This window comes from Pinus tabuliformis, chromosome 6 (genome assembly GCF_031772625.1).
Source record: "Pinus tabuliformis cultivar Carrire ecotype Pingquan chromosome 6, CPIR1, whole genome shotgun sequence".
Classification (NCBI taxonomy): Eukaryota; Viridiplantae; Streptophyta; class Pinopsida; order Pinales; family Pinaceae; genus Pinus; species Pinus tabuliformis.
Window position 1 is genome coordinate 1,161,629,055 of NC_142292.1, and position 8,993 is coordinate 1,161,638,047.

The 8,993-nt window shown below is 38.5% G+C and overlaps 1 pseudogene; it reads left to right on the forward strand.

The window, feature by feature from the left end:
* Nucleotides 1-277: 277 nt before the first annotated feature.
* On the forward strand, nt 278-1,440 carry LOC149262926 (F-box only protein 6-like; annotated as a pseudogene).
* The last annotated feature ends 7,553 nt before the right edge of the window (nt 1,441-8,993 follow it).

The following is an 8,993-nucleotide window of genomic DNA, read 5'->3' on the forward strand; positions in this document are numbered from 1 at the left end:
CTTAGTCTCACATTGTCTAGAGAATCTACTTTCAAAATCTGTCGGAAATCAGTATTTTCATGATTTCTTTTTTAGAAGATAAACATAAATCAGTTGCAGTAGGACATTTCCAAGATGGGTAATTCCACATTTGACCAAAAAAATGGTAACTACCCAGTTAGCAGGAATGTTGTAAAATATATATTAAGGCAGTTATTCAAATGGAATAAAAATGCATGGTGTACTAATCAAGAGAATAAAAAGCATCATTTGCTAATTTATTAATGGTAGTGTACAGATGCACGCTATTGTAGACTTGGATAAAATTGTAACACTTATTATCTCGATTCTTCAAACAAGGACAATGGTGAATTGATAATGTTGGGAAATGATCTTGAACTTATGACATGTGAAGTTTTTAAGGGAGAAGGAGGCTTTTTGATTGCCTTTTAGATTGGCTCTTGTCGTGAAATAGAAAATCGAAATACAAGGACTGTAGGCTGTTGATATTCCATATCATTTGTGGGAGAATATCTTGGCTAGACTACAGATTTCAAACCTATTCAGGATGTTGAGAGTTTACATAGTCTGGAATTCAATGGTGTGTAGTCAGATTCATTTCTAATGACCTACAGGATGCTACCCCCGTAAGACATTTTCTTCATTTTATTTGCAAAAAATTGTAATAGAAATGTTGTTGCTACCTATAATCCTATAGATGACAAGTGGGTTGCTATTCCCATTTCCTACATGTCATCTTCATGCCCTTGTTCTGTAACATGTTCAAGGCTTAGTCAACCTATAGTATCATGTGGGGGTATGTTGATAGCAGAGAATAGAAAGGGGTCCCTTGTTGTCTGTAATTTATTCACCAAAACCCATAGAATATTTCCTCCCATGTTACCTATGAAGTCCCCCTATGTGGTAGAAATGGTGGTATATCCAGAGAGAGACAGTGAGTATCAAATTTTGGTTGTAGGTATTGTTAATGGGATTTCTTCACAGGTGTATGATTCTATGAGTGATTCATGGAACATTTGTAGTAGTTTTGATGGGAGGTTTTCCATGTTGGGGAATGCTGCCCATTTAGATGGAATTTTGTTCTACCTCACCCATGGTCCTGATCACTTGTTGGCCTTCGATGTTGACGCTGAAGCTTGGGATTTGGTTGAGGTTACCATGCCCCCTGTGGTTTTCCCACATATACTAGAGCATGAGGGGTCCTTGATTCTTGTTAGGGGTATACAAGAGCTTGGAATTTTGAAGAAGATTATTATATGGGAGCTCGATGAGACTATCAAGCAATGGAAGAAAGTGTGCAGTATGCTCGATCATCTCTTCAGTAAATTTAGTCATGGTAATCTTAATCACATTTTCACTATTGGTCTTTGGGGCAAGATTTTCTTTTATATAAAATACTCTATAGTCATTTTCATGTATGATCTTTTGGACAATAGATAGTGTTTGTCTTCTTTATAGTTGCTTGTGTAATCCAAGCTAGTTTTGCCTTACATTGGATCCCTGCCTTGATGCGATGGTATAATGCAGGTATCTTAGTTAACGTATTCCTAATAATGTAATCTTGTAAATTGTATTCAAAATGTGGGCTTTCTTACCTTCATTTATGTCTCTCTATAATTACGTGACAAAGGTAGGGAATGTTGCTCATTTAGATGGATTTTTGTTGAGTGGCCCATGTAGAAGGACATTTCTCCATGGATAGGCTTGAAATTATATTTATGTTTTCTCTATCATCTTTTCATATCTACAGAAATAGTTAAAGAGGAAACCCCAAATAGTCTTTCTCACAAGAATCATAAAATTTTATTGATAAGAATTGCAGGTGGGATGGGGAAGCCATCAACATTTCCTCTTTGTAAAAAACGAATTAGTTGGTCCAATTTAATTAGGTTGTTCTCCTATCTCTTTGCTTCCAAGGTCATACAATATTCCCTAGCTATGTAATTGACTAACTAATGCTACTCTTTGATTCGCAAATGAACTAAGATACAATCTGGAACATCTAGCTCTACAACCACTATAGGATACTAAACAACTGGCTTTGGAACATATGTTTCCACCCTTGCTTCTGTAGGTGGTTCTAGATCCACCCTTGTTACTAACGTTGTTGGTCCTTATGCTATAGGTGTTTCTTACATTTCTTATGGTGCTAGACTGACTTCTACGTATTTTAAGTCAAATCCATCGTAGAATAACTCTTTTTGGGGAGAATTTCACCTTCTTTCCATTCATTTCTTGGGGATTTCGGGCATGCCATGTCGCGTTCCAGATTATCCAAATGTTTTGGTTGGTCCTGAATAATTCCATCTCTTCACAAAGCTCTTTGAAGGGGAAAGGATATAAGGAAGGGTCAAATAGGAAGATGGATTGGTTCTTTCTGAACTATACCTTACTCTTTCAAGGAAATAAATATGGGCTCCTGAAAAGGCATAGATTTTTTAAGAAAGTAAGGTAAATATTGAGCGGAAGAAATATAGTTTGTCATGTTCTACTCAAGAGAAAAATTTGGTACGCTACTTTATTTAAGGTTTCTCTGGTATGTTACTTGATTTGAACCTAAAAAGATTGACTCAACAGAAACAATATAAATTTAAACTAACCTACAACCAAAGGTTGAAAATACCTTCTAACGTAGGAAAAACCTGCAATACCCATAGTATGCATATAAAATGCATAATCTCATCTGTCCTAGGAATTTCAATAACCTGCCTAGTCAAACCTTAATAAATGAAGGTTTAAGGCCCCTTAATTGAGTCTCATGCAGAATGAGTTAATAACTAACCCCAGTCTAATCCTTAGTTAATCTTGTTTCGCGAAACCTTATAACTCAACCCTTCATCCTTTATAATAATTTTGGTTAATTCTATAACTGCGCATGTTAACCAAAGCCCCCTCTATGTGCCAACTCATCATATGTCGCAATCACAGATTTTCAAAAGACTCAATAGAATTTTCATTCAGAACTCCTGATTTACGATATGCAATTGCCCTTCCTACCATTGATTTCATCCACCAAATCAACGGCTTTCGCAATATCGCATCACACCATCATGTGACTTCATCACCTCTTGCATGCAATATGTGATAACACAACTAGACTTCAAATGAAATAAAATCGCACCTATAACCTTCTTAGGTCTGCTCTGCCCAAGCCTTATTGCTCAATCTCCATCATCGATCTTATCTTCAATCCAATGGTTGATGTCTTCCCCGATCAATAAAGTTTCTCGGTGATCCTATGCCATAGATCAAAACCCATTTGATCTGACGATCTGTAGTGATATCGCATCGGGAACTTTCGCGACACATACCCACCTCACGGAGCTGATATGGTTCATAAACCTTAGTCTATAAAACTTCAGGTCTAGGTTTAGATTTAAAATCTGATCACTTTAAACTCGATATCCATTGGATAATGCAGGCCATCAAATCTTACGGTCTGCGGCCATTCAACTAGCACGCAGGTTAAATGCAGGTCTAATATTGTAGTTGACTGTGACGTAAGCATTGACTGTTCTGATCGATGGCTAAGAACAATTGCAGGCCTTCAACTGCGATCAAGGCATCCCGTACTCTCTACCCCCGCTATGGTTGCTAATCATTGTCGATCTACCAGATCTGTTGATCTGACAGTCTATATCGATTCTCGCCTTTCACCTTCCGCAAGTACTTGGATTTAAAATCCGGCGTTCATTTCTTTCTCTTTTTTTGTACGAATTAATCTTGGTCGCCCATTGCCTTCAGCCTCGTTTGTCTACTAAGATACAATGATATTATTGAGTTGAATCCTCCTGCATCAAAATCTCAAGGTTGAAAATAATCATGGTCTCTTGATCATGTGCTTCTGATTTGTGTCCTCCTGGATCCCATACTTTGTTTTGTAGTCTTTCCTTGGTTGTTCTTGTTGTTTTTTGTTGTTCTCCAGGTCTCCACACTTTACGCTGCATTGCCCCACTAGCTATGCTTTCACAGTTTGTTGTTATCTTTTTCTTGTTGCCGCTTTGCTTTCTTTCTGTTGTCTTCTCCCTTTCAGACTCTTTTCTCATCAAATCCATTATTAGTTCAATTTCTATGTCCAACTCACTTCTTTGTTTGACTCTTTCCTCTTCCTCTTGCATATCCTTTGCAATCTTCATCAAGTTCTTTCTTCCCTACTCATGCTTTTAGCCATTTCTCCAGTAGCTCCAATTCTGTCTCCCATTCATTGATCCTTTGATGAGAGTTTAGTCCTTCTTCTTTATTGACTGTCTCAACAGTTTCCCTATTTATCTTCGTTGTGCCTATCATCATGATGGAATGATGATCCTTTACTATGTTTTTAGCTAACATAGTCTCTTCTTTAAATTTTCCTTTAATCTTTTGTTGCTTACCTTCACTTTGTAGTTGTTGGTTCCTTACTGCCACCCTTACATGCTTACCCTCTTGTTGCTTCTGAACTTCCATTTCATCTCCAAATAACTTTTGTTCAATTTATTCGATCACAACATCACACTCATTCATTCTATGCATTGTTCCTAGAAACAAACTATTGGTTTGTGAATCAAAACACTTTTCTATCTCCATGTCTTTTAAAGACCCTCTGCTACTGTCAAGTACCACTGTAACCACTTCTTTTCTATTTCCATTTCCTAGCAACTTCTCCAGCAATTCAATTTCCTCCTTACATTTAGCAAGTGTCTTATCACAATGCTCTTCATTTCCAGCATCATCCTTTACATGGTCACTAATGCCCAACGATTCAATCAAACTGCCTTCCATAGACAATTATGTCTCATTCATCTCCATAGAAATAAGTTCATGTTCAACACTTATAATCCCTGTATTCACACAATAATTTTCAGTTCTAAAAATGTACGGCTCAACAACCTCAACTAACATTTCACATATCAGCTTTTCAGGCTAATCTTCATCTCCTTCTTCCACAAGGAATTGTCCTTGTTTTGTAACAGTCCCAAATATCAATTCATCAATAATTTCCTTTTGCTGCAACAATTCAATATTTCCCTCATTCAAGAGGCATTCTTCATCATAATCTGCTCTAGAATACTTATCCTCTGAAAGGTACTCTTCATCCTCTGTCAATACATCAATATGTTGATCCAAGTTCTTCTCTGAACTCTAGTAATTTTTATCAAGTTTTATGACAGCTTCATAAGACTACAAATCCTCTTAAAAACTTGCACTCACAAAATAATAATTATAATTAAAAACATAAGACCTCAGTGTCTCTTCTTCCTTTGGCAACACTTTAGTATGCTGCTCTGAACTACCCCAATAGTTCACTAATCTTCATTCTTCATCTTCACCCAGAACTTCACCTTGTTCTAGTTCACAAATGGACACTTCCATTTCCGACTCAGCTTCTCTGAGTTTTCCCATCAGCCACTTTACTTACCTCTGTTGTAGTATTCTCTGCAGATTATGCCACTTTACTAGCTTCTTCTTCAAGACCCAACCTAGTCTTTGGCTTTCCTCAAGTATCATCATTAATACATCGATTTGTTCTTTCATTTCCGCAATTTCCTTGTCAATTTCCTCTTGACTCATTCTCTTGCCATTTGCCTTGGTATCCTCCTTCTTCACTTTTCTTCTACTGTGGTCTTCCTCAGAACCTCTGCTATGACTATCAATAGTCATTTTCTCCTCCATCTCTATGAGTTCCTCACTCATTCACTATGAGCTGCATTAAAGCCTCTACAATAGAAAGTCCTCCCTATTGCCACTTACCTCACCAAGATTTCCTTTATACTTGGTATTTTGGAAAGCCCTTGGTTCTCTATCTCTTGAACCTATTTTAAGCACTTCTCTCTGCTCCTTCTAGGCTTCAACTCATCTACATCTTCTAAGAACACAATTTTCCTCTTGTATTTCAATCACAATGAAATACTTGGTTCTGACTGTTACCGGGAAAAGTGTCTATTTAGAACGACTCTATCCCACTAAGGTGTGACAGTTACCTTAGAAACAAACAGAGAAAATTACTTTTGTATTTCCTTTATGAATTAAAGATAGAGGGGGATAGAAAGAACCAACCTGTGTCTTGCGCTAATCCTTTGATCCAATCCCTCTCTTCTTTGACAGCGTCCAGCTACCTGCTTCCTTACTTGCCCAGCTCCACCAAGTTCCTGTAAGATTACAGAAGAAGAAAACTACACAAAGACATGGATCTATATTCATAAAAAGCTTAGGATCAGATTTAAGCTAAACATAAAAATGTAACAAGCATCAATGATACACAAGCATGTAGGAGAAACTCAAATAGTTTTATTGATATAACAAGAAGATCCAGGAGGAGTTACAATCGATGATTCCTAATCCAGCATCAACCTCCCAGCAAAGAAACCCCTCTTCACCTCCAACAAAGCATAAATCACCCAATACTCTGATATCTGTCTCAAAACCAACAACAATTCTTTGCAATGTACAAAATTCCAGCCTCTGGATCTCTGGGATGAGGGATCCATATATAGATGTATGCAAGGAGGATGAGTCAGCTTATGATTTGACTAGTGTCTTCTCTCTGTCAGTTCTTGCTTCCACTTGGAGACTGAGAGCCTCTTACTCATCCTTGGTCGAACTCAGTGAGGCAAGTGTCATTGGAGAAGATTCTGGAAGCTTCCATTGTCTTTCCACCTCGCGGAATGGCACTGCCATTTGTCATTTCCCGCTCAACGCACCCTGATAGTGCATTTAGGTGCGTTGCAACGCACCTAGCTAGTGTATTTAGGTGCTATGCAACACAGCTAGCCAGTGGAGCAGCTGAAATGATCCTGATTTGACTAATTCTGAGTAGTTTCTGGTGGAGAACTTCTGGGAGAAGCTGTAATTTGTTGACCTTGTTCCTTTAGGGGTCGGAACAACACTTTTAGGGACTTAGGATCCCTTGGTTTATGGACATTTCATGCTTGGAGCTGCAAGGCACAAAAATGTCTATAACAGATGCCCCCTAAAGTATGAGGCTGTTAATCGGGTGAAATGCTTTATTATGAGGATCCGAAGTTCTTTCAATGCTGGGAGGAGACCTGTAATAAGATACAATACAATACATTATCTTCATACTGTTTTTCATGATCTAGCTGAGGCGGGCATTCCCATGCTGAGCTTTATAAATTCATTTTAATGTACATAGGACAAACAATCGTCTGAGTGTATACTGATGATTCTGATAGAGCCATCATCCTTTTGGTAGGATGATTATCTGTGCTGCAATGCTGTACATTTAATGTCTTTATTTTCCTGAATATATATCGTAGCCCGAATGGATGAAACTAGATCCGAGGTCTTCAATCTCGTCCGATCTTCACACGAAGTACAAGTCGATCCATGTGAGAAATGTTCTGAAGTCGAACATGGAAAGACATTGCTTGATTACCAGTCAATGATGTAAACTGTTAACAAGCGCGAGAGGAATCACCGATAATGATAATCACCCTCAAGGTACTACAGTACAATTCACGTGGTGTGAATAAAGGGCTTGGCGTCGAACACCACGCAAAATCTTTCGGTCGAAGGCCATTGATGTAAACCTGTCGCCGGAAGTGAGAAACTTGCCATTGAGGCATGCAAGCTTCAAAGTACTGAATGGGGTGTTCCTAGATCAACTTCTTGGATAATGAGCTGATGTCGACAAGAAGCGATCTGTCAAAGGAGGGCCTTAATGAATCCCACATCAATGACACGGAACGGAGCAAATGATTTTGATGGAGGTGAAAACAATCTGATGATATACAGTTCAGGATGGCGGTCATGAAAGAATGAAGTATAATGTATGGTAGTGGATGGGACACAGGTGACTTCTCTGGATGACTTCTCTTGAACATGTCGGCGACACTTATGTGATGGATTGGTAGCATTTACCCCAAATGTGGATGGTATGGCGTGACCATGGTGATGTGACCGGTGAATGAAACAACCCAACCCGACTCAGACACGGAGTGGAAGTGTCATGTTCAAGAGCGACTTGCTACCAATAAAGATTCTTTGAGTTTTCTTCCCAATTTTTCCCCAGTCATTGCTGACCAGTACCTCTTTATTTTTGTCAAGCTTGAGGAGGATAACATATGCTTGTTCTATAATTTGCCCTTCGGGCAAACCCATCGCTATGTTTTAACGAGCCTAGCGATAGTGAAACTCGTTCTCGTCTAAAGACAAGTTTGTCGCTATTAATCTTTTTAACGAGTTTAACGACAAAGATAACTCGGTCCTTTTCATTTTTAGAGAGTCTGAAAAGGTACGTAAAGGTAACTCCAAAATTCCTTTTTCGTCATCTAATCCCTTAAGTCCGAAAAAGTATAAAACAATACAGAAGGGATGAATTTTCGATAGTTTTAATGAGCCGAACAAAACAAGCGCTCGATCTTTTTGTGCAATAATCCCTCAGGTCCAAAAAGATTAAAATCTAGAGGAGGGATAGCACTTCCTGTCCCTTTAACGAGCTGGAAGGCCAAGGACTTGGCAATCTTTTCATATTTTACGAGTCAGTTGAAAAGAGCTTAAAGGAGACTCGTCTTTTGAGGAACGAGTGATAAAATGGGTAGCCGCTGATTCCAGGTAAGGTTTGGAATTTTCCAATCACGGCAGTGTCACAAGGATGGCTAGTGAAATCACTCTTCGCAGCTGTTCCTCAAAATGGGTAAACAATCAAATGGAGGTGAATGATTGGGCAATGAAAAAGTGGAGGTGATGGTGCAAACACGACCAAGGCTTTAATGGCTGAAGTACTACATTCACGGTGGTTATTTACCGGGGAATAGTTCATTTTTTAACGAGCTTAAACTCGGGTGGAAACATTTGCTCGGTCTGGGTTTATTTTTTAACGAGCTTGAACGTCGCGGTAAACACTGCTCGATTATTCCAGTCGTATGATAAGAATGTCTCATATAAAAATGGAAACTTTTATAGTTTTGCCCCACATCCTTTCTTTATGCAAGTTAGGAAACGACCAATCCTACGGGTTTAAAGTGTTAGAGGTCCTAAAAATTTAAAAAATAAAT